The sequence below is a fragment of the Pleurodeles waltl genome, chromosome 9 (assembly GCF_031143425.1).
Source record: "Pleurodeles waltl isolate 20211129_DDA chromosome 9, aPleWal1.hap1.20221129, whole genome shotgun sequence".
Taxonomy (NCBI): domain Eukaryota; kingdom Metazoa; phylum Chordata; class Amphibia; order Caudata; family Salamandridae; genus Pleurodeles; species Pleurodeles waltl.
The window spans coordinates 1037424260-1037449774 of record NC_090448.1 but is presented as its reverse complement, the minus strand read 5'-3'; positions in this window follow the sequence as shown (position 1 = coordinate 1037449774).

Genomic DNA, 25515 nt, shown 5'->3' with positions numbered 1-25515 from the left:
CATCTACCACAAGCACCCAACACAGCAACATTCATTCACGCGCCTCTCATCCATCGCAGAATTTAGAACCTTACATCATGATCCACATGCTCCTCCACCACCCCTAACCCATACTCCTTCCACACTAAACAGAACCCAAAAAAAAAAATGGCACTCTTAACAGCTTCCCATCCCCTTGTCTATTACATAATAAGGCTACCCTACAAATAGCAGTACACTCGTCATGTCTCTCTCAGCCACCAAGTCCACCACCCACACACACAGACCCAAGAAAATGCCTCCGAAACCTGCTGGAAGAGGAACACTATATTGAAAAACAAGACTATTGTGACCCTCACACAGTTATCACAACTAACAACACACCTGCTACAAGCTCAAAATATACTGCTCACCTTTCTCCTAAACAAAACAACACCACCAACAACACACTTTTTCTAGACTGCCAGCTCATAAATGCTCGGTCACTCTAAAAAAGAAAGCACCACATCTACGACCTGCTCACAGACACACAACCTGACTTAGTATTCATAATAGAATCATGGTTGGGAGATGACATGGCCCCAGTGTCGCATGAAGCCCTTCCTCCGGACAATCAAACCATCACACAAAGCCGTATAGGCAAGAGATCAGGTGGACTAGCTATTATATTCAAACAGGCAATAAATCTCAGTAAAACAGCCAACATTTCCACACAAGATTATAAAGCCCTCCTCACCAGATGCCACCCTACTCCAACTTCCTCCTGTAACTTTCTCCTCCTTTACAGATCTCCACCTAACAACTCAACATTCCCAGACGCTTCTCTGGATACAGCCTCAAACTTTATTACATTATACTCAAACCTATGCATTCTTGTGGACCTAAACATTTGGTTTGACAAACCCAATATGTCCCATCCAAAAGCTATCCCCTTTGGCCTAGTCACATTGAACCTACATCAGATTGTACACAATCCCACACACATCGCTGGACACGTCCTAGATGTCACATTTGCTAAGCTTGAACTAGTTACCGTTCATAGCATCACGCCAATCACACGGTCAGACCACCACAAATCAACACACCCCACAACTACTTGCATACATGCACCTATTGACCTTGGAACAAACTCAATTTTGATGACTTAGAAACACAACTAACAGCCAACACCAATCAAAATACAATTAATTCTGTTTCAAAACTTTATGTGTGGCTACATGAAGCTTTTGATGTCCTAATACCACTCAGAAAAACTAAACAGGGCAAAAGAAAAACAACACCTTGGAGAAACACAGAACTTAGAAAGATAAAGCAACAAATCAGAAAGTTGCAGTGGACCTGGCTCAAAACAAACAAGTCAAGACAAACTGCAGCTACACAAACTTAACAGAATATAGGAATTGTCAATCAAAAAGGTAAAAAAAGGTACTACTCAGACAGAATTCAAAATGCTAAATCTGCAACCAAAGAATTTTATAAAATTCTCAATTAATTTAAAAAACCTTCATTCATGGACAGAAGTCATCCCACTACTCAAGATTCACAAACCAACCAGCACCTCACTACACAACCAAGGCAGACACATTGGACTCCTGTTTAAAACAGAAGAAAACCATCAGCACCAACCCCTTTCCTTAAATACCCTCTAAGAATAAACCGACCCAGCCTCTTCAGTCCTTCAAACAAATATCACGGGCTGAATTTATGGATTTGGTCAAAGCAAGCAGACCTTCCGGTTGCCCTTCTGACCCTTGCCCACCACACATCTTCAGAAACATTCTTTTATCTACTGCTGCTGCCACACCTGTAAGAAGAATCATCAACAAATCTTTAACTACAGGAACTTTTCCTGTAGACCTGAAAAAGGCATACATGCAACCATTATTAAAGACAACAAACCTAGACCCGCAAGACCCCAACAACTACAGACCAATCACAAATGGACCTTTCCTGGGCAAACTGATAGAAAGAGCAGCATTCGCCCAGATGTCACAATTAATTGAAGACAATTCTATACTTTCAGACTACCAACCTGGATTCTGCCCACGAAGAGGCACTGAATCGGCACTCATAGCAATCTGGGATGATCTTCAAAACACAGTCGACCGCAATGGAGTTGCTGCACTTCTTCTCTTAGACCTCTCGGCTGCCTTTGATACGGTTGACCATGACACCCTAATTCAAAGGCTCCACGAAGCCAACATGGAAGGGACTGCTCTTGACTGGATTACATCCTAGTTTAAAAAAAGAACTAATATCATCTATTCTCCCCCTTCTCGTCCAAACCCTACCTCACAAAAGCAGGGGTCACCCAAGGATCAATCATCTCACTTTTGCTTTTCAATATCTACATGATATCATTACCAGAACTGATCAATGATTTTCATCTCACATGCTGCAACTATGCAGATGGCACACAAATACTACATAAATTAGAATGCCCCAAAAACATTGAAAAGTCACAAATCCTCAGTTGCCTCAGAGCCGTTGATCAGTGGATGACTTGGAGCCATCTCAAACTAAATGCCTCTGAAACAGAAATACTCATTTGTGGTGAATGAAAAAATTATGACCCACTGTGCGCCTGGCCTGACGATCTCGGACCAGCTCCTCAATTATCCAATGAAGATAAAAACCTTGGAATAACCATGTACTCCAAGTTAACAATGAATGCCCAAGTAGACAAATCAGCACGAACAAGCTTCATCACCTTGAAGACTCTACGATGCATCTTCCCCCACCTCGGATTTCCACACAAGGTGCAGGCTGCTATCTCGCTTGTACTATCCAAACTAGATTATGCCAATGGCCTCTACCATGGATCATCTCTAGCTATTATGAAAAATCTACAATGTATTCAGAACTCTACAGCCAGGCTACTATTACATGTAAAGCCACAAGCCCACATCACCCCTGCCTTGAGAGCACTACACTTGTTACCTGTTGCCAGAAGATGCACATTCAAGCTGCTTTGTATTGCCCACAAAGCTATACGTGGAACAGGACCACTTATTATCAGAAACAAAATAACTAAATACATTCAACAAAGAAACCTCCGTTCAAGATTGGCACCCCACCTTAGAACACCACCATACAAGAAAAAGACTATTGGTGGTACATCCTTCCCCATTCAAGCAGCCAAACTATGGAATTCATTACCCCCAACTATAAGATCCACAGATAACTATCTTGTCTTCAGAAGACTACTCAAGAGTTGGCTCTTTCTTTCATAACCACCATATTCAAATAGCAATGGACTGCATATGCCCGTGTTAATAAATATTTTTAATCTCATGTGTATATTCTTGATATATAGTTCTTTAGAAAATATGTATCGCTAGTATGTCATAACATTAAACTACACACCACATACTCTTTAAACCTGTTTAACTAATGTATACTTGCGGTTTAAATATGTATAAGTATGTACATTATATATATATATATATACATATATATATATATATATATATATATATATATATATATATATATATATATATATATATGTATTTTTTTTACTTTGTTTATTGGTATTTTTGTAATTGAGAAACAGCCAGTACATGAGTGGGCCCCTCGTCACAGGGTAGCCATCCTGATCTATGCATTCTAATAGCAGTGAATAATAATCATTTACATAGCTACTTTGCCCCTCTCATAAACAGTATGCATTCCGGCAATCTGTACCGCACATTATCCAAGTCCTGCCCAAATACAGTTATCGTTCTATAGTGAGATCCGACGGTTTCCACATCTTTCCAAACAGTACAGTATCAACTTTAACCAGTTCAGTAACAAAAAGAAAAAAATGGCAAATCAAACAACAAGGTGTGTGCTGGGTTGATAAGCAGTGGTTCAGTGGGGTAAGCAATACATGTGAAGTTAGGGTAGGTGTCAGAGAGCGGAGTTCGGCGCCTGCCCGTCCCTCCTCCCACTGGTATGATGTAATTCAAACCCAGTTGCATTCAGCCAATCATAGTCTCCTGCTGTGCCATCCTCCTTCTAGGCAGCATCTCTCCCAGCCTCCAAGGGTGCCCGCCCCCTCTAGTCTCATGCATCCCCTCCACCTCCCACCTCCGAGCCTCCCATTCTTCCAGTATCTCACTCCAGAGTGGTGCTAACGGTCACGTCCAGATTACCCAATCCTCTTCCCTGCGCAGTGCCTGTAATTAGGCCTGGGCCCACACTGACACATCTTGCCAGTCATATAAATCCTGTTTTGAAAATGTATACTAGGACCATACAATATTGCATCTAGAAACTCTGGCCTTCTGTGTACTCTTAAAATGTTTCAACACAAATTGCGCATATTGCAGAGATATATATATATATATATATATATATATATATATATATATATATATATAGTAAACACCATAAAAGGATTGTGCACCATGAATAACACAATATGTATTCAGGAAACAAATCACATAACTTGTCAACTCGAATATTACATAATAAATATCTTAGAATAGTGGCATACAATAAACAACATGAAATAAACTCGAGGAGAGAATCGTACGTCTTGCCGATTCGAGTGTTACCATGTAAAATACCAAGAAATGGTAGCATGCAATGAATATCAAAGTTAAATCATCATTAATCGAATTGCGCGTCTTGCAGATTCGTAAAACACAATGCAAATGTCAAGAAATAACGGCTCACAATAAATAACAAGATCAAAGTACAATGAAACGAATCGCGCTTCTTTTGCCGATTCTTAAGCCACCATGTAAATGTCAAGAAATGGTAGCGCACAATGAACAACAAAGTTAAATCCTCATGAAACGAGTTGCGCGTCTTACCAATTCGTAAAACATCATCTAAATGTCAAGAAATAGTAGCGTGCAATGGACAACAATGTTTAAACACCATAAAACGAACCGCGCGTCTTGCCGATTCTTAAGCCACCATGCCAATGTCAAGAAATGGTAGCACGCAATGAATAACAAAGTCAAACATTTATGAAACAAATTGCGCGTCTTGCCTATTTGTAAACTACCAAATAAATATCAAGAAATGATAGCATGCAAGTAATCTCTTACTCATTTAAGAATTGAATCAAGAATAACGGTGTCAGAACAGTCCAACCACCATCTTACTGTGTGGAACAATAATCACCAATGAAGGATGAAGGGCAGAAGACTGGAAGATCCAAATAGGCAGCCGGGACAGGAGCTCAGGAAGAAGCTGCTGCTCTGCACCGGGACCTCTGAATAGTGAGCACTGGGAGTTGGGCTGGCTCTCTTTTATAGAGTCTTGGCCCAGCCCAGAACCACGCCCAGGTATGTTGCAGCGGAAGTCTCTTGAAGGCCCTGGAAAGGGGCCACACCCTAACACACTCTGAAAACCTGCAGCAATACATTGCAAAGGAACAGTATTTGTAAGCATATTAAAAATAAGTTTTCAAGATTGAACTCTGCAATGCAAAAGGTTAAACCACAACATATCAGCACAATGCATAAATTACTTTGTTTTGAGTGTGCTGGGTTTTTGCAATTTTGTCGCCAATAGAGTGCGTACTGCTCTTGTGTTGACAGGAATATATTAAAAACAAGTAGGCAGAAACATATATATATATATATATATACACACCATGTACAAAATAAATACCAGGCATAGTAGTCCAGGTACTGCACAAAGAAAGTCCATGGAACACTGGGACCTAACGGTATGGGCGAGGCCCACACCAGATCCCCGACCATGATGGAGAGAACACTGCATGGGCATCAGATACCAAGAAAACAGGCACCTCAGGGGGAGGGAAAGGGGGGCACCTCAGCCGTTTGAGTGCATGATGCCAAATCCACGAGGGGGCCACATGCCCACTGTTCAATCCTGGGAAATGCAAAGCCACAGTCTCTCAAGTCTCTACAGTGGGTGGCTTGCCCACTGTTCAATCCTGGGGAGTGCAAAGCCACAGTCTCTCAAGTCTCTACAGTGGGTGGGTTGCCCACTGTTCAATCCTGGGGAGTGCAAAGCCACAGTCTCTCAAGTCTCTACAGTGGGTGGTTTGCCCACTGCTTCATCCTGGGGAGTACAAAGCCACAGTCTCTCAAGTCTCTACAGTGGGTTGTTTGCCCACTGTTCAATCCTGGGGAGTGCAAAGCCACAGTCACTCAAGTCTCTACAGTGGGAGGTTTGCCCACTGTTCAGTCCTGGAGAGTGCAAAGCCACAGTCTCTCAAGTGGACAACATTCTCCACTGGTTCTGGAGGGGGCATGGTTCCCAGAGTGCTTCATCCTGTGAAGGACAGAGGTAGTGGATGGATCTCTCCACTGGTTCTGGAGGGGGACTGGTGCCTAGAGTGCTTTATCGTGTGAAGGACAGAGGTACTGGATGGATCTCTCCACTGGTCCTGGAGGGGGACTGGTACCCAGAGTGCTTTATCCTGTGAAGGACAGAGGTAGTGGATGGATCTCTCCAATGGTTCTGGAGGGGGACTGGTGCTCAGAGTGCATCACTCACCCCGTGACGGACCCAGTTGCGTCAGTGCCCCTGCCGCTCATGGGCTAGCAGTGCTTGAGTTAACAGTTCCCTGTTCAGGGGTGCTTGAGTTGGCAGTGCCCTGTTCAGCGGTGCTTGAGTTGGCGGTGCCCTTTTCAGCAGGAGTTTTTCTGGCGGTCCTTCTTCGCCCAGCGGGGCTTTTGCTGGCGGTCCTTCATGGCCCAGCTGGGCTTTTGCTGGCGGTCCTTCATGGCCCAGCAGGGCTGTTGCTGGTGGTGGCCTCCTGGGCAGCTGGGCTTGGGCTGGCGGTGGCCTCCTGGGCAGCTAGGCTGGGGCTGGAGGTGGCCTCCTGGGCAGCTGGGCTGGGGCTGGCGTTGGCCTCCTGGGCAGCTGTGCTGGGGCTGGAGGTGGCGTCCTGGGCAGCTGGGCTGGGGCTGGCGGTGGCCTCCTGGCCAGCGGGGATGATGGCGGTCTTCTCTGCTGTGCTGCTCTTCCCGGACTTGACGGGTTTCTTGTGGCCCTTCCCCACCTTGGAAGGTGTCACAGCTGACTCCACACTCCCACCTGGGAGCGACATTGGTGGCTGAAGTCTTCCCCCTCTCCTGCCGGGCACTGGCCAACTTCTGATGCTTCACAGGTGGGGGACTGTCTGTGCTGTGGCACCGTGCCACACTGGCTGTCCTGGTGGCCGGTGCACTCCACATACCGGTGACTACAGGCACCACTGGTGCCGGAGATGTTTTGGCTGAGGTGCTACTTCGGGACCTATGAGATGGACGGGGTGGGGGAGGTGTGGGAAAAAGGTCAAGGCTGGACAGGGAACGTTTTTTGGACACACTGGGGCGGGTAGCTGGAGGGGGTTTGGGAGTGGAGGAAGAGGTGGTGGTAGTAGGAGGTGTTCGTTTGGTGACTTTGGGTGAAGGTGCATGTGCTGGAGGCTGTAGTGAGGTGGATGGCTGTTGGGTGGGTGTGCGCCTGCATTTGTGTATCTTGGGAGGGAGCGTCACAGACACACTGGGAGAGGACACAGGGGATGTGTGAATGGTAGTTGGGTGGTGACTGCACATGAGTGGGGTGTGCTGGTGGGTGTGCTGGTGAGAGACGTAGTGGCTGTAGAGGTAGTACATCCAGGTGTGAGTGTAGACGAGACTGGGAGGGAGGAGGGAGACGACGAGGAGGGGGACACAGTGGAGGCAGTGGATGTTGGTGTGTCTGCATGTGTGTGTTGCTTGCATGAGTGCCTGTGGGATGTGTGGTGCTTATGTTTGCCAGAGCTTCCCTTGTGTGTTGAGGTGTGTGCAGGCTGGTCTGATGGTGTGCTTGGGATAGGCAGAGGTACAGGGGATTGGGTCTGGGTGGAGGAAGTTGGAGGGGGGAGGCTAGAGACGGGGACAATGGCTGCCATCTGTGCTGAGGCCAGAGTTTGAAAAGCTCGGTGAAGGGCCGCCTGACCAGAATGAATGCCCTCCAGGAATGCATGAGTTTGTTGCAACTGCCTTTCTACACCCTGGATGGCATTCAAAATGGTAGACTGCCCAACAGTGAGGAACTTGAGGAGGTCAATGGCCTCCTCACTGAGGGCAGCAGGGGTGACTGGGGCAGGGCCTGAGGTGCCTGGGGTGAAGGTGATGCCTACCCTCCTGGGTGAGCAGGCACGGGGCGAAGGCTGAGGGGCTGCTGGGAGGGAGCTCCCATCAGAGGACGAGTCCGTGTCGCTGGTGTCAGCTCATGTCCCCGCCGTGCAGCTCCCCTCGCCATCCGTCCCACTGGTGAATTCCGAGTCTGTAGTCTCGCCCTCCAGGGCCATGTGGGATGCAGCTCTCTCGTGCTCCTGTGCCACTGCTCCTCCGCCTGATGATGCTAATGCACACAAGAACAGGGAGACCAGAAAAAGGGGGGGGACGACAGAAGAAAGACATGTTGAGTGCATGGATTACCACTACCGTTGGCGGACATGACAGACACAGAAGCCCCCTGCACTACGCCGCGCTCTTGGGCTCCACTGTTCAATTCCTGGGAAATGGCCTACAAGGCTATGGACGACAACTGCACACATAGATGACACGGGGGCATGACTAGGTAGACTTGGCACTCTACAGAGGTGGGCTGGGGTGCCACATGGCCTGCCTTATGGAGGGGCCTTGCCTACGGAACTCGCCCTGGTCTCGGGAAACCCATATCCCTCCTCCCCCACCCAGACAACTCCACTGTGTGCAAAGTCAGCAGAATGAGAGTGTACTCACCCCCTTGTGTCTGCTGTGATGCCCTCAAGCGCCCATCCAACTCCGTGTAGACCACCGCCAGGATCCTGAACATCAGGGGGGTCGTGGTGTGACGGGCACCCCTCCCATGTTGGGAGGCCATCCCCAGCTGAGCCTCCGCCGTCTTCTTGCTCCAGCGGCGAATGTCCTCCCATCTTCTCCGGCAGTGGGTGCTCCATCTGTGGTAGACCCCGAGGGTCCGTACGTCCTTGCTGATGGCACGCCAAATATCTTTCTTCTGGTGGGCACTGACCTACATGAAATGTACAGGGCAAGAAGAGAAGTCATTACCAACTGCACCGTCAAAGTGATTGGCCCCCATCCCTACCCTTGCCATGTGGCACATGCATTCACCGTCTTTCATGCACGCAGCACTCTGCCCCCTTCCTTCTTACATCCAGCGCTCTCCACACAGGCATAGCCCATACAACATGCTCCCTGTGTACTTACCTGTTTGTCTGGAGGACCGTAGAGTAGCGTGTACTGGGGGAGGACCCCATCCACGAGCTTCTCCAACTCCTCCGATGTGAAGGCAGAAGCCCTTTCCCCAGACGCACGAGCCATTGTCTCTTCCAGACCGAGGTCACAGCAGCACTTTCAGTGTAGGTCCTCTCCTGTCGAAGATCAGGTATCGAGTGATTGAACAGATAGAAAATGGCGGTCATGACTGCGGCGGTGCCTACCGTCACCGCCGGCGTACATCGTCATTGGCTCCTGGGACCCATAGGGTCCAATGTTAACCAATGCAGCATTGCGCCGCGGTCTTCGACCGCCTACCGCAACGGTGTACAACGCCAGTGCAGTTAACTCACATCCCATTGTCCCACTTTACAGGTCAGGCAGCCGCCATTTCAGGGGCTCACATGGCTTCATTTTCAACTGCGTCACACATACCTAGGCCTAGACTCAACACACATACAGGCCACCCTTCATGTATGATTGGTGTTCTAGGTAAACTGTGGGTACGTACCTCTGAGTTGTTTGACTCTGTGCTCGCTGTTGTCCTTCATAGGCACTGTCAGCTGGGACATGTGAGGAGATGGCGGCATCCTCCAGTGTACCGACCGTTGGTGGACCTGTCGACAATGGAGGAGCGACATTTGATAATCACCTACAGGTTTGACCGTGCCACCATCAAGGAACTGTGTGCCCAGTTGGAGCCAGACCTGATGTCAGCAAACCGCCATCCCACAGGAATCCCCCCTCAAGTGCAGGTGCTGTCAGTGCTCCATTTCCTTGCAAGTGGGTCATTTCAAACAACTGTGGCCATGGCATCAGGGATGTCCCAGCCTATGTTTTCCAACATGTTGTCGAGATTGTTGTCTGCCACATGCAGAGCTACATCGTTTTCCCTCAGATGGAAGATTTGCCTACAGTGAAAGGTGATTTCTATGCCCTGGGACATATCCCCAACATCATAGGTGCCATTGATGGGACCCATGTGGCTTTGGTCCCGCCCCCCCCAGGAGTGAACAGGTGTACAGAAACTGGAAGAGTTATCATTCTATGAATGTACAGATGGTATGTTTGGCAGACCAGTACATCTCCCATGTGAATGCCATGTTCCCTGGCTCAGTGCATAATGCCTACATCCTGCGGAATAGCAGCATCCCTTATGTGAGGGGGCAACTCCAGAGGCACCGTGTGTGGCTATTAGGTGAGCACCTGGAAGCTAGTCAGTGGGTATGGTTGTCCGGGTCTGGGGTTATCCCTCCAGGTTAGTGTGTGTCTAACAGTTGCCCCTCGCCATTTGCAGGTGACTCTGGTTACCCCAACCTGTCATGGCTACTGACCCCAGTGAGGAATCCCAGGACAAGGGCAGAGGAACGCGACAATGAGGCCCATGGGCGAACTAGGAGGGTGATTGAGCGGACCTTTGGCCTCCTGAAGGCCAGGTTCAGGTGCTTCCATATGACAGGTGGATCCCTATTCTACTCACCAAAGAAGGTGTGCCAGATCATCGTGGCCTGCTGTATGCTTCACAACTTGGCTTTCAGATGCCAGGTGCCTTTTCTGCAGGAGGATGGCCCAGATGGCGGTGTTGTTGCAGCTGTGGAGCCTGTGGACAGTGATGAAGAGGAAGCAGAGGAAGAATACATGCAGAACAGGGACTCAGTGATCCTGCAATATTTCCAGTGAGACACAGGTAGGAATACAAACCTGCCTACTACATGTACTTTGACACTACTACCTCTCTCCTGTCTGTTGTTTTCACCCAGTGTATGGTCATTGAGTTGTCACTTTCCTTTACGATTTCACAGATGTGGGTCCCACTGTGTGACATCTGCTTAGATTCATCATGGACTAGAGCTGTGTGACATAGGTATGTTGACATTAATATTGAAAAAACATTTTTGTCACTGTAATTGCTAATACACTATTTCGAAATCACAGACAGACTCCAGATCATTTTGTGCTTTAGGTGTGTTTATTTAAATGCTCAATATTGGAGGGGGTAGTGAAATGGTGAGGGGTGATGGTGGAGGAATGTCCATGGCAGAGTCCAGTCTATTAGTCTCACAGGTGCATTGCCCATATGGGCATAGGAAGTGGAGCTGGGGTAGTTTAATTATGGACAGGGTGACGAAGTGGGACGGTAGGATGACAATCAGGGTGGTCTCATTTCTTGGTGGGGGTCTTGGCATCGTGCTCTGTCTTTGTCCTGGATCTCAGGGACCGTTTGCGGGGTGGTTCTCCCTCTGCAGGGGGTGGGGTGCTGGTGTGGTGGTCCTGTGGTGGGGCGTCCTGTCCACTAGCGCTGGCAGAGGTGGTGGGCAGTTCATCGTCCATGCTAGTTTCAGGGACCCCTTGTAGTGCCACACTGTCCCTCCTGGTGTTGAGTACTTCCTTCAGCACCCCTACGATGGTGCCCTGGGTGGAGCTGATGGTTCTGAGTTCCTCCCTGAAGCCCATATACTGTTCCTCCTGCATGCGCTGGGTCTCCTTGGCCAGTACCGTTGCCATCGTCTCCTGGGAGTGGTGGTAGGCTCCCATGATGGAGGAGAGGGCCTCGTGGAGAGTGGGTTACCTTGGCCTGTCTGGCCCCTGTCGCATAGCAGCCCTCCCAGTTCCCCTGTGTTCCTGGGCCTCCGTCCCCTGGAGCGTCTGCCCACTACCACTGCCCCCAGGTCCCTGTTGTTGTTGGGGTGGTAGGTTATCCTGGGTTCCCTGTAGTGGTGGACACACAGCTGATTGACGTGTCCTGGGGACGGAGTTATGGGCCCGCTGGGTGGGTGCTGTGCTGGTGTTTCCAGAGGGGGGAAGCTCTGTGGTGCCCTGTACCTGTGTGAGGGGAACCGACTGTCCAGAGGTTCCCGATGGTCCGGGCTGGTCATCTAGATCCAGTTGGAAAGAGGTGCTGTCATCACTGTGGGCCTCTTCTGTTGGTGGTGTGGACATGTGTGGACCCTCCTGTCCGGTGACGTTGGGTAGGGGTCATACAGGGGTATAAAACGATGTTTATTAAATCTATGTGTGTAATGGTGTGCAATGGGTGGGTGACTGTGTACCCCAGTGCTAGCATTCCTGTGTGGGAGCTTGTGTGATGATGGTTTAGGGGGGTGTATGGTATGTGCAGTGGGCATGCTTTGGTGATGGGTGTCCATGCTTTGTTGTTGCATGCAGGGCTTGGTGTTAGGATGTGTGGTTTGTGATGTTGGGACATATGTGAGGAGTTGGGGTGCTGGGGGTGGGGGTATGTGATAGCATGCAAGTAGGGTGGGGAATGTAATAGTAAAGCTTTGTCTTACCAGAGTCCTTTCCTCCACCTACTCCTGCGAGGCCCTCAGGATGCAGAATCGCCAAGACCTGCTCCTCCCATGTTGTTAGTTGTGGGGGAGGAGGTGGGGGTCCGCCGCCAGTCCGCTGAACCGCCAGGTGATGTCTTGAGACCACGGAACGCACCTTCCCCCGTAGGTCGTTCCACCTCTTCCTGATGTCCTCCCGATTTCTTGGGTGTTGTCCCACTGCGTTGGTCCCTGTCCACTATTCTTCGCCATAGCTCCATCTTCCTAGCTATGGAGGTGTGCTGCACCTGTGATCTGAAGAGATGTGGCTCTACCCGGACAATTTCCTCCACCATGACCCTGAGCTCCTCCTCCGAGAACCTGGGGTGTCTTTGCCGTGCCATGGGGTGCTGTAGGTGATGTGTGGGGTGGAGTGTGTGGTGATAAGTGTGGTGATATGTAGTGGTGTGTTGTATGAGGTGCATGGAAGTTCTGTGGGTGATGGTGTTGTGTGCCTGTGGATGCTGTTGTTCTTGCTGGTGGTGTCTCTCTCTGGCCTTCTTTCTAAATTTTTGGTCATAGGGGTTTGTGGGTGATGTGGGTGTGTGTTTTATATTGTATTGGGTGTGTGGGAGTGGTGTGTGTATGTGTATCAGGTGTGCGTATTTTGAATTGTCCAATGTGGCTGTGTTTTGTAAGAGTGTGTGTATTTTGAGCACGTGGATTCGTGTGTCGTGATAGTGTGGATGTATTTCTGTTGGCGGGACGGTGTCGGTTTTGTTTTCGCCAGTTTATCACTGACCTTTGGTGTGGCGGACTTGTGTGGGTGTCTGACTTTTGGCGGATTCCGAGATGTGGGTCATAATAGCTGTGGTGGAATTCCGCGGCCGTGGCGGTGTGTTGGTGGTCTTCTGCACGGCGGTAAGTGCCTTTTACCGCCAATGTTGTGATGACCGCCATAGGCTTAAACGGAACCCCAGCCCTCACCCAGATCAGAGCGCCCCTTGCAAAAACTGAATACGTGGTGGCAAAAAGTTGCCCTCTCCATCTGCGTCTTAACTTGTCTACTTCCCCAGTGGTAAGATGCATCTCCTGGAGCAGTGCAATATGTAACACTCTTCTCTAGAGGTATGCCAGGATTCTGTGTTGCTTAAAAGGAGACCCCATCCCCCTGATGTTCCATGTTAGCAACTTGAGGGCCATCATTGGGCATAAATGGTTTCAGGGGAGATCGGCCACCACTTCCCATGCTCAACCACACTCATCTCCCCCTATGCCCCACACGAACCACTGGAAGTGTTAGATCATGAATAGTTAAGTGTCAGCGAATTCCAAAGTAAGGAAGCAGTAAACCCCAACTCCCACCGCCTAGGGTAATACCGCAACAGGCAGTTGTCCAGTAAAAGCAAAGCAAACATATCATTAACAATGAATCATGAAGTGTTCTCGCCATCCAGTGAATAGCGGTTGAGAATTAGAGCTGGGGACTGTGGCCGCCGTGGGCCCAGAGACAGACAGAAGCCCTGGATGAGGTGCAGCGCCCTTCAGTAAACCTTTGCACAGTTCATCTGCCGTTCAGGGGGGTCAGCTGCGCCACCGCGTCAGCCTGATGGGAATCTGAGTCAATGGAGTGAGAGTGGTTATCCGATTCACCTCCACAAACCTCATCAGCCAAAGCCGCCCACTGTAGGGAGGCCGCCGCCTCCAATGCAGCCTGCCTGTCCAGCTCCTTCTGAGCAGGGGTTGGTCTTGTCTTGGGCGTGATCTATTCCTTTTCCTTCGCACTCTTCTGCAATCTTTCCGAAGTGCCTGCCCCAACTGAGCACCGGAGTTGTCTATCGCGATGTATGTCTCCAACCACTCCCAGGCCTCCTCCGGCATCTGTAGGAACATTGTATACCCCTCTAGTATCATGCTCGGCCTGGCCGGGAATAGGAGCGAGTATGGGATGCTCACTTCTTTCATGACCCTTTTCACTGCTGCATACGAATCGCGCCTGGCCTGCACCTCTGCCGTGAAGTCCGGGAAGAGGGTGACTGAGCCATTGTCCACGTGGAAGGACGCAGCCTCCCTGGCCCACTGGAGTAGGATATCTCTGTCTCTGTAGTGGACTAACTTGCCCACTACCGTTTGAGGGGGTCGTCCAGCCTCAACAGGTTTTGAAGACACCCGATGGGCCCTCTCCAAGGCAAAGAAGGGAGTAAGTAGTCCCGGGGTAACCTTCTGCCACATCCATTGCTCAAGGAAGTTCACCGCGTCCGTCTCCTCAGCTCCCTCCAGGAGACCAATTATGTGTACATTGTTCCTCCGGTTGTGGCCCTCTGCATCCTCAACGTTCCAGTTATTGAACCCTGTCTGTTAGCTGCACCACCGTAGCATGGAGCTCTTGTTGCGCCGGGGCCATATCCGTGAGTGGTGTCTCAGCGCATCGTACTCTGTCAGTAAGCTTCTGATGGTCCCCTCGCAGCAGCCCAAGTTCCACAGACATCTGGCCTATTTCTCGCTGGAGAGTCATTTTAGACTCAACAATGGCGCCCAGGATCTTGTCCAGCATATCTGGAAGGAAGGTGGAACTGGCGTACCATATCTGAACGGAATGAATCGCCGTTAGCGATTTGCCCTTCGCGTATTGTTTGGTAGACATACGGGCAGGCTGCACGCCCCCCAGAATGTGGTAGAGGAGGCTGTGTGGATTACTCACCGGGCCGTCCAGCCACACCCCATGTCAGCACTGCCAAAGGGAGCCCGCTATATCAGGGGATCAGACCCCCCCCAGGGTAAACCCCACAAAAGTTACCGTCTTCTCATCACCAACACTGACCCCTATGTGGCGTCTTCATGGGGGCTCCCCCCACTAGGGCACAGTCCCCCAAGGGTTCAACAGTCCAAAGTCTCAGATGGTGCCCTCAGGGCGAGGCATCATCCAGCATACCAATGTCATGAAACGCCTCAGCGGTCAAGGTCCGTCCGACTCTCCACTTGGTCCAGTCGGCGAAAGTACAGCAGGTGCCTCAATCTGTCCTCCGTGGGGCAGCCACTCCTCACTCTGGGCCACCCCACACCTTCAGATACTCTCTGCATCTCTTCGCTGCCCGGTGGGTGCCTCCCACCAGCTTGCTGGGGGCCTCACACAGCTCACCAAAACTGTGCTCCAGCAGCGAAGGCTGTCCTGGCTCCCTTGGGGTCACCAACCACCAAATGCCCACATACGTGCCCGGGCTGATCTGCCCCTCAATTGTGCCCAGCCACAACGGCAACTTTAGGCCTCTGTGCCGCTGAGCCGCTCTCTAGCAGCTCACACTCTGCTGCCCCATCGCATCTCGTGGATTCCCTGGTGTTCTGGGGGTGGCCTTCTCCTGCACCGAAGCCGCTCCCCTCCTCTGTGGTTCGGGTGCATCACTGCGTAGGCTCTGATCGCGTACGGCGCCGGGCCAGGCCACGCCTCGTTTTCCGGGGGATTCCTCTATGCACGGGAGCTGCTCTCCATAGTCCTGACGCCCCCACAGGTGCCCCCCGGCTCTCACGGGATTATGGACTGTCCTCCTACCCCCCCGGGGGCCGACAGGCAGGATAAAAAACTGGGCCCGGACGGAGCAAGTTTACTCCGCCATACTTGCTGGTCAGGCCACGCCCCCCTGTATGTACATATGTGTTTATATGCGTGTGTATTTGTGTGTGTATGTATGTGTGTGTGTGTGTGTGTGTGTGTGTGTATCTATCTATATATATATATATATATATATATATGTTATTATATGCTTAACATGTTCATAGGTCATTGCATAGCTCCTAGATAAGTTGTTATATTAGATACTTATGATTCCCTTCTCTCATTTTATATCACACTGATCAAATGTCAAATGTTTATTATCATAGGTATTTGGCTATTCAAAAATTGAGTAAAGATAAATAAATGTTGGAAAAGTACACTTATTGATTAACTTCATATATTACAAATCTTAAAAGTCTGTGTTTATACAATACTAGTTTTCTTCTCATATTATACCGATTATTCCTTTGACATTTATTCCCTTACTATGTACTTACATATCTATTTATTTATTACTCTAGTCCTACTGTACTAGAGAAAAAATAAAATAAAAATGAAATAAAATCTATAGATAAAATTCAAATGATAAATACATCTAAAATATATATATATGAATAATAAAGAATAAATAAAATAAATACAAATAATGATCAAAAATGCGTGTGTATGTATATATATATATATACATATATAAATATATTATATTTTTACTCTCTTGTATGCTTTACTTTGTCTACCCATCACCATATGCCATGTCTCTATCAACCTATCCTCAATTCCCGCTCTGACTCATCCCAAATCCATTCTACTACTTTCATCTCCTAAATAACCCTGCCTTATGCTCTCCCTCCTCTTCCACATCTAACTCACCCAAACCTCAGTTTACTGCCATGATCTCCCAAACAACTCTACTAAATGTGCCCTCATTTATCTCACCTTTAACTCATCCAAAACCCCTCCTAATACTATGATCTCCCTAACCCTTTCCACAGACTCTTCCCTCCTCCATTGTCCCTTTACTAATTCCAAGCCTAAATCCTATTACTATAAACTACCAATTTACACTTCTGGATTCTTCCCTCCTCCACCCCTCCATTACTCCAGTCAACCCAACTAACAAACTCAAATATCCGTGGCTCAAATTAACTCATGATAATACTAAAACTGTACTCATATTTCGCTATACTAATCCACCACTAATTCCTTTTGGGTTCCGGAGTAGCGCGCTACTCGCCTAAAATCGATTTGACGCGTGGTCAGTGGTAGTAAGCACTATATAAATACAATAACAATTCCAATTTTGGGTTACACTGTGTTGAAAATTAAATTATGTGACAGAGACACAGTGGGCGAAGTGTGTGTGTGTGGCTAAGTGTGTAGAAAATGTACTGGGCTGGTGGCATCAAGTACATATGAGTATTATTCTCATAGCCAATAAACCTGAACCAATACTGTTGGTAGTGAACCATGGAGATGAGTATGATGTTGTAATGTGAGTTTCTTAAGGGTTTGGTGATGAATTGGGTTTGTTACATGAGTCTGAACACACGATTGTGGTGAAAAAGAATGCTGTGCTATGTCAGAAAAGCGCTGAATTTGAAAAGGCTCTTGAAGTAGGGTGTTATAAAAGAGATTGAGGGGGTCATTACAACATTGGCGGTAAAAGGCGATACCGCCGTGCAGAAGACTGCCAATACACCGCCGCAGTGGCGGTATTCCGCCACAGCTATTATGACCCACATCTTGGAATCAGACAAAATTCAGACACCCACACAACACCGCCACACCAAAGGTCAGTGATAAACTGGCAGAAACAAATCCGCCACCTCCATGCCAACAGAAACACACCCATGCTATTACGACCCACGAATCCACGAGGCGGTCTTTTAACCGCGGTATTCCATTGGCGGTACACATCGCCGCGCTTAAAATACACACACATCTCCAAAACACCGCCACATTGGACAGTTCAAAATACACACACCTGATACACATACAAACACCACTCCCACACACCCAACACAATATAAAACACACACCCACATCACCCACAAACCCCTACGACAAAAAAATCACGAACGAAGGCCAGAGAGAGAGCACAGAATAGACAACTCCATCACACAGAGGCACACAACACCATCACCCACACAACATCCACGCACAAAACACCACACACCACTACACTCACCACACTCATCATCACATATACCACCCCACACATCACCTACACCACCCCATGTCACGCCAAAGACACCCCCACTTCTCCGAGGAGGAGCTGAGGGTCATGGTGGAGGATCCAGCACAGCACCCACCCAGCGAGCCCAAACCTCCCTACCCAGGACAGGTCAATCAGCGGTGTGTCCACCACCACAGGGAACCCAGGCTAACCCGCCACCCCAACAACAACAGGGACCTGGGGGCAGTGGTAGTGGGCACACGGTCCAGGGGACGGAGGCACAGGAACACAGGGGAACTGGGAGGGCTGCTGTGCGACAGGGGGCGGACAGGCCAAGGGAACCCACTCTCCACGAGGCCCTATCCTCCATCATGGGAGCATACCACCACTCCCAGGAGACGATGTCGACGGTCCTGGACAAGTTGCAGGAGACTGTGCGCCTGCAGGATGAACTGTATTTGGGTTTCAGGGAAGAGCTCTGGACCATCAGCTCCGCCCTGGGCACCATCGTAGGGGTGCTGAAGGACATACAGCAGACCTTGAGGGACACCGTGCCACTCCAAGGGGCCCCTGACACTAGCCAGGACGATGAAATGCCCACCACCTCCGCCGGCGCTAGTGGACAGGACGCCCCGCCACGGGACCAACACACCAGCACCCCACCCCCTGCAGATGGACAACCACCACGCAAGCGGTCCCTGAGATCCAGGAACAGGACAGAGCAAGATGGCAAGACCCCGCCAGGAAATGAGACCACCCTGATTGTCATCCCACTGTCCCACTTTGTTACCCTGTCCAGATTGGAACTGCCCCAGCTCCACTTCCTATGCCCAGATGGGCAGTGCACCTGTGAGACTAATAGACTGGACTCTGCCATGGACATTCCTCCGCCATCACCCCTCACCATTTTACAAACCCCTCACATTTCAGAGCACCTCAATAAACACCCTTGAAACACAAAACAATCTGGAGTCAGTCTGTGATTTAGTAAATATGTATTTTCAATGACAGTTTCATAATGGGTTTACCATTGTAAGGCTAACATACCTATGTCACACATCACAAGCTCTTGAGGATGCAAGCGGTTGACACGTAGGTAACCACACCTGTGAAACCGTAATGGAAGGGTAAAACTCAGTTACCTAATAGTGATTTAAATCGAGAAACAGGACAGAGGTAGACGTGTGCAAGTTAAGGTAATGCTAAAAAGAAAAATTTTCTCACCTGTGTCTCACTGGAAATATTGCTGTATGACTGACTCCCTGTTGTCGTTGTCTTCTTCCTCTGCTTCATCCTCATCACTGTCCACAGGCTCCACAGACTCCACAGCTGCTACAACACCGTCATCTGGATCATCCTCCTGCAGAAAAGGCACCTGGCGTCATAAAGCCAAATTATGGAGCATGGAGCAGGCGATGATGATGTCGCACACCTTCTTCGGTAAGTAGAATAGGGATCCACCTGTCATATGGAGGCACCTGAACTTGGCCTTCAGGAGGCCGAAGGTGCGTTCGATCACCCTCCTAGTCCGCCCATGGGTCAGGAAAGATTGGGGTAACCAGAGTCCCCCAATAGCCATACACAGTGCCTCTGGAGTTGACCCATCATATCAGGGATGCTGCTATTCCGTAGGATGTAGGCATCATGCACTGAGCCAAGGAACATAGCATTTACCTGGGAGATGTACTGGTCTGCCAAACAGACCATCTGGACATTCATTGAATGCTAACTCTTCCTGTTCCTGTACACCTGTTCACTCCTGTGGGGGGGGGACCAGAGCTACATGGGTCCCATCAATGGCACCTATGACGTTGGGGATATGTCCAAGGGCATAGAAGTCACCGACACTGTAGGCATATCCTCCACCTCAGGGAAAATGATGTATCTCCTTACGTGTTTCAGCAGGGCAGACAACACTCTGGACAACACATTGGAAAACATAGGCTGGGACATCCCTGATGCCATGGCCACTGTTGTCTGAAAAGACCCACTTGCAAGGAAATGGAGCACTGACAGCACCTGCACGTCAGGGGGGATTCCAGTCGGATGGCGGATTGGTGACATCAGGTCAGGCTCCAACTGGGTACATAGTTCCTGGATTGTGGCACGGTCAAACCGGTAGGTGACGATGACATGTCTCTCTTCCATTGTCAACAGGTCCACCAGCGGTCGGTACACCGGAGGATTCCGCCATCTCCTCATATGTCCCAGCTGACGGTGTCTACGAAGGACAACAGCGAAGAACCAGTCATTATTCCTCCAGGTATGTACCCACAGTGACACACAAGACTACACCACTCACAAAACCCTTCCTGTATGTGTGTTGAGTGTAGGCCTAGCTATGTGTGACGCAGAGGTAACTTAAGCCATGTGGGCCCCTGAAATGGCGGCTGCCTGACCTCTAAACTGGGACAATGGGATTGTGGGGTAACTGCGCTGGCGTTGCACACCGTCGCGGTAGGCGGTCATAGACCGCGGCGCAATTCTGCATTGGTTAACATTGGACCCTATGGGCCCCAGGAGCCAATGAACAGGTGCGCTGGCAGTGATGATGCGCACCGCCGCGGACGTCACCGCCGCGGACATGACCGCCATTTTCTATCTGTTCAATCACTAGATACCTGACCTTTGACAGGAGAGGACCTACACTGCTAGTGCTGCTGTGACCTCGGTCTGGAAGCGACGATGGCTGCTGCGTCTGGGGAAAGGGCCCCTGCCTTCACTGCACAAGAGTTGGATGAACTGGTAGACGGGGTCCTCCCCCAGTACACACTACTCTACGGTCCTCCAGACCAACAGGTTAGTACACAGGGAGCACGTTGTATGGGCTAGGCCTGGGTGGAGAGGGCAGGTTGGAAGAGGGAAGGGGGCAGAGTTCTTAGAACAACAATGCATGGGAATGAATGGGCCACATGGCCAGAGTAGGGAGGGGGCCACTCACAATGATGGTGCAGTTGGTAATGACTGTTTCTCTTCCCTTGTGCATGTCATATAGGTCAGCGCCCACCAGAAGAGGGACATATGGTGTGCCATCGCCAAGGAGGTCCGGACCCTGGGGGCCCACCAGAGACGGGGCACCCACTGCCGTAAGAGATGGGAGGACATTCGCCGCTGCAGCAAGAAGACGGCGGAGGCTCAGCTGGGGAAATGCCTCCCAACGTGGGAGGGGTGCCCGTCGCACCATGACCCCCCTGATGTTCCGGATCCTGGCGGTGGCCTACCCGGAGTTGGATGGGCACTTGAGGGCATCACAGCAGACACAAGGGGGTGAGTACAACCTCATTCTGCTGACTTTGCGTGCAGTGGAGGTGTCTGGGTGGGGGAGGTGGGCTGTGGGTGTCCCTAGGCCAGGGCGAGTTAGGTAGGCAAGGCTCCTCCGTAATGTAGGCCATGTGGCACTCTTCCCCACCTCAGCAGAGTACTAAGTCGAGGTACAGTTGTCCCTGTGGCATACATGTGCGCAGATCGGGGCTCCCTTGTGGTGGCAGCACCATCTGTGCCCCCCACCTCTACAGGTACAGCCGCCACCTCCCCTACCAGCACTGCCCTCCCAGCAGCCCCTCAGCGTTCGCCCCGTGCCCGCTCACCCAGGAGGGTGGGCATCACCTTCACCCCAGACACCTCAGGCCCTGCCCCAGTCACCCCTGCTGCCCTCAGTGAGGAGGCCATTGACCTCCTCAGGTCACTCACTGTTGGGCAGTCTTTCATTGTGAATGCCATCCAGGGTGTAGAACGAGAGTTGCAACACGGTAATGCATTCCTGGAGGGCATTCATTCTGGTCAGGCTGTCCTTCAGCGAACCCTGCAATCTCTGGCCTTGGCACTGATGGCAGCCATTGTCCGTGTGTCTAGCCTCCCCCTTCCAACTTCCTCCACCCAGACCCAATCTCCTGTACCCCAGCCCATCCCAAGCACACCTACAGACCAGCATGCACACAAGTCAACACACACAAGTAGCTCAAGCAAACATAGGCACCACGCACACAACAGGCACTCACGCAAGCCTCACCCATGTACAGACACAGCAACATCCACTGCCTCCACTGTGTCCCCCTCCTCCTCTTCTCCCTCCTCCCTCCCAGTCTTGTCTACACACACACCTGCATGCACCACATCTACAGGCACCATGAATCGCACAAGGACACCCAGCACCACACGCCGCTCACCTGCACTCACCACCTCCACTGCCATTTACACGTCCCCTGTGTCCTCTCCCAGTGTGTCTGTGACGCCCCCTCCCAAAGTACACAAACACCGGCAATCACTCACCCAAAATCCATCCACCTCACGACAGCCTCCAGTACCTGCACCTGCACCCAAAACACCTAAAGTGACACCTCCTAGACCAACCTCCTCTTCCTCCACTCCCAGACCCCCTCCAGCTACCCATCACAGTATTCGTCAGAAACTGTCCCTCTGTAAAGTTGACCTTTTTGCCCCCACCCCACCCCCTCCAATTCATCAGTCCCGTTGTAGCGCCTCAGCCAAAAAGCCTCCAATACCAGTGGTGCCTGTTCAAGGTTTGTGGAGTGCACCGGCCACCAGGGAAGGCAGTAGTACCTGGAGCCAAGGCACGACTTGGCTCCAGGTCCGTGTTAACACTCCTGGTGGGAAAACAACTGACATGGGTTCCAAGGGGATTGGAGAGTCAGCTGTGACTCCACCAAAGGTGGGGAAGGGCCAGAGGAAGTCTGCCCAGCCAGGTGTGAGTGTCACAGCGGAGAAGTGTGCCATCATTTCCGGCAGTTGACACACAACCGCCAGCACCGTCGTCACTGGTCCAGAGACCACCGCCAGAGTCACAGCCCAGGAGGGCCTGAATATCGTCACTGGTCAGGAGACCACCGCCACCGCCGGAGTCAGAGCCCAGGAGGGCCCAAGTATCATCACTGGTCCAGAGACCACCGCCAGAATCACAGCCCAGGAGGGCCCGAGTATCGTCACTGGTCAGGAGACCACCGCCGGAGTCACAGCCCAGGAGGGCCCGAGTATCGTCACTGGTCAGGAGACCACCGCCACCACCGGAGTCAGAGCCCAGGAGGGCACAAGTATCGTCACTGGTCCAGAGACCACCGCCAGAGTCACAGCCCAGGAGGGCACAAGTATCGTCACTGGTCAGGAGACCACCGCCGGAGTCACAGCCCAGGAGGGCCCAAGTATCGTCACTGGTCAAGAGACCATCGCCGGAGTCACAGCCCAGGAGGGCCCGAGTACCATCACTGGTCAGGAGACCACCGCCACCGCCGGAGTCAGAGCCCAGGAGGGCACAAGTATCGTCACTGGTCCAGAGACCACCGCCAGAGTCACAGCCCAGGAGGGCACAAGTATCGTCACTGGTCAGGAGACCACTGCCGGAGTCACAGCCCAGGAGGGCCCGAGTATCGTCACTGGTCAGGAGACCACCGCCGGAGTCACAGCCCAGGAGGGCCCGAGTATCGTCACTGGTCAGGAGACCACCACCACCACCGGAGTCAGTGCCCTGGAGGGCCCCGGCTGCCACAGCCCTGCTGGGCAATGATGGAACGTCATGCTACACACCAATGCCCAGTGTAGAGAACATCATGCCACACACCAATGCCCAGTGTAGAGAACGTCATGCCACACACCAATGTCCGTATCAGAACCGCCATGTCAAGGCACCGCTGAACAGGGCAAAGACCGCCATGGCAAAGCACCGCTGAACAGTCCAGAACCGCAATGGCAAAGCACCGCTGAACAGGGCAAAGAGCGCCATGGCAAGGCACCGCTGAACAGTCCAGAACCGCAATGGCAAAGCACCGCTGAACAGGGCAAAGACCGCCATGGCAAAGCACCGCTGAACAGGGCAAAGACCGCCATGGCAAGGCACCGCTGAACAGTCCAGAACCGCCATGGCAAAGCACCACTGAACAGGGCAAAGACCGCCATGGCAAGGCACCGCTGAACAGTCCAGAACCGCCATGGCAAAGCACCGCTGAACAGGGCAAAGACTGCCATGGCAAAGCACTGCTGAACAGGTCAAAGATCGCCATGGCAAAGCACCGCTGAACAGGGCAAAGACCGCCATGGCAAGGCACCGCTGAACAGTTCAGAACTGCCATTGCAAAGCACCGCTGAAAAGGGCAAAGACCACCATGGCAAGGCACCGCTGAACAGTCCAGAACCTCCATGGCAAAGCACTGCTGAACAGGGCAAAGACCGCCATGGCAAAGCACCGCTGAACAGGGCAAAGACCGCCATGGCAAGGCACCGCTGAACAGTCCAGAACCTCCATGGCAAAGCACCGCTGAACAGGGCAAAGACCGCCATGGCAAAGCACCGCTGAACAGGGCAAAGACCGCCATGGCAAGGCACCGCTGAACAGTCCAGAACCACCATGGCAAAGCACCGATGAACATGGCAAAGACCGCCATGGCAAAGCACCGCTGAACAGGGCAAAGAGCGCCAAGGCAAGGCACCGCTGAACAGTCCAGAACCGCCATGGCAAAGCACCGCTGAACAGGGCAAAGACCGCCATGGCAAAGCACCGCTGAACAGGGCAAAGACCGCCATGGCAAGGCACAGATGAACAGTCCAGAACCGCCATGGCAAAGCACCGCTGAACAGGGCAAAGACCGCCATGGCAAGGCACCGCTGAACAGTCCAGAACCGCCATGGCAAAGCACCGCTGAACAGGGCAAAGACCACCATGGTAAAGCACCGCTGAACAGGGCAAAGACCGCCATGGCAAGGCACCGCTGAACAGTCCAGAACCGCCATGGCAAAGCACCGCTGAAAAGGGCAAAGACCGCCATGGCAAAGCACCGCTGAACAGGGCAAAGACCGCCATGACAAGGCACCGCTGAACAGTCCAGAACCGCCATGGCAAAGCACCGCTGAACAGGGCAAGGACCGCCATGGCAAGGCACCGCTGAACAGGGCAAAGACCGCCATGGCAAAGCACCACTGAACAGGGCAAGCACCGGGTAGTAATGAATGGCCCGCCACATCAGGCATCCTTATCCCATGTGCAGCTGGGACAGTGACAGGACAGGAACTTTCACGGGGAGACTCATCCAGTCTGGGCACCAGTCCCCCCCAGTACCAGTAGAGACCTGCATCTACTTGAGAGACTGTGGCTTTGCACTCCCCAGGATTGAACAGTGGGCAAGCCACCCACTGTAGAGACGTGAGAGACTGTGGCTTTGCACTCCCCAGGATGTAACAGTGGGCAACCCACCCACTGTAGAGACTTGAGAGACTGTGGCTTTGCACTCCCCAGGATGGCACAGTGGGCAAGCCACCCACTGTAGAGACTTGAGAGACTGTGGCTTTGCACTCCCCAGGATTGAACAGTGGGCAAGCCACCCACTGTAGAGACTTGAGAGACTGTGGCTTTGCACTCCCCAGGATTGGACA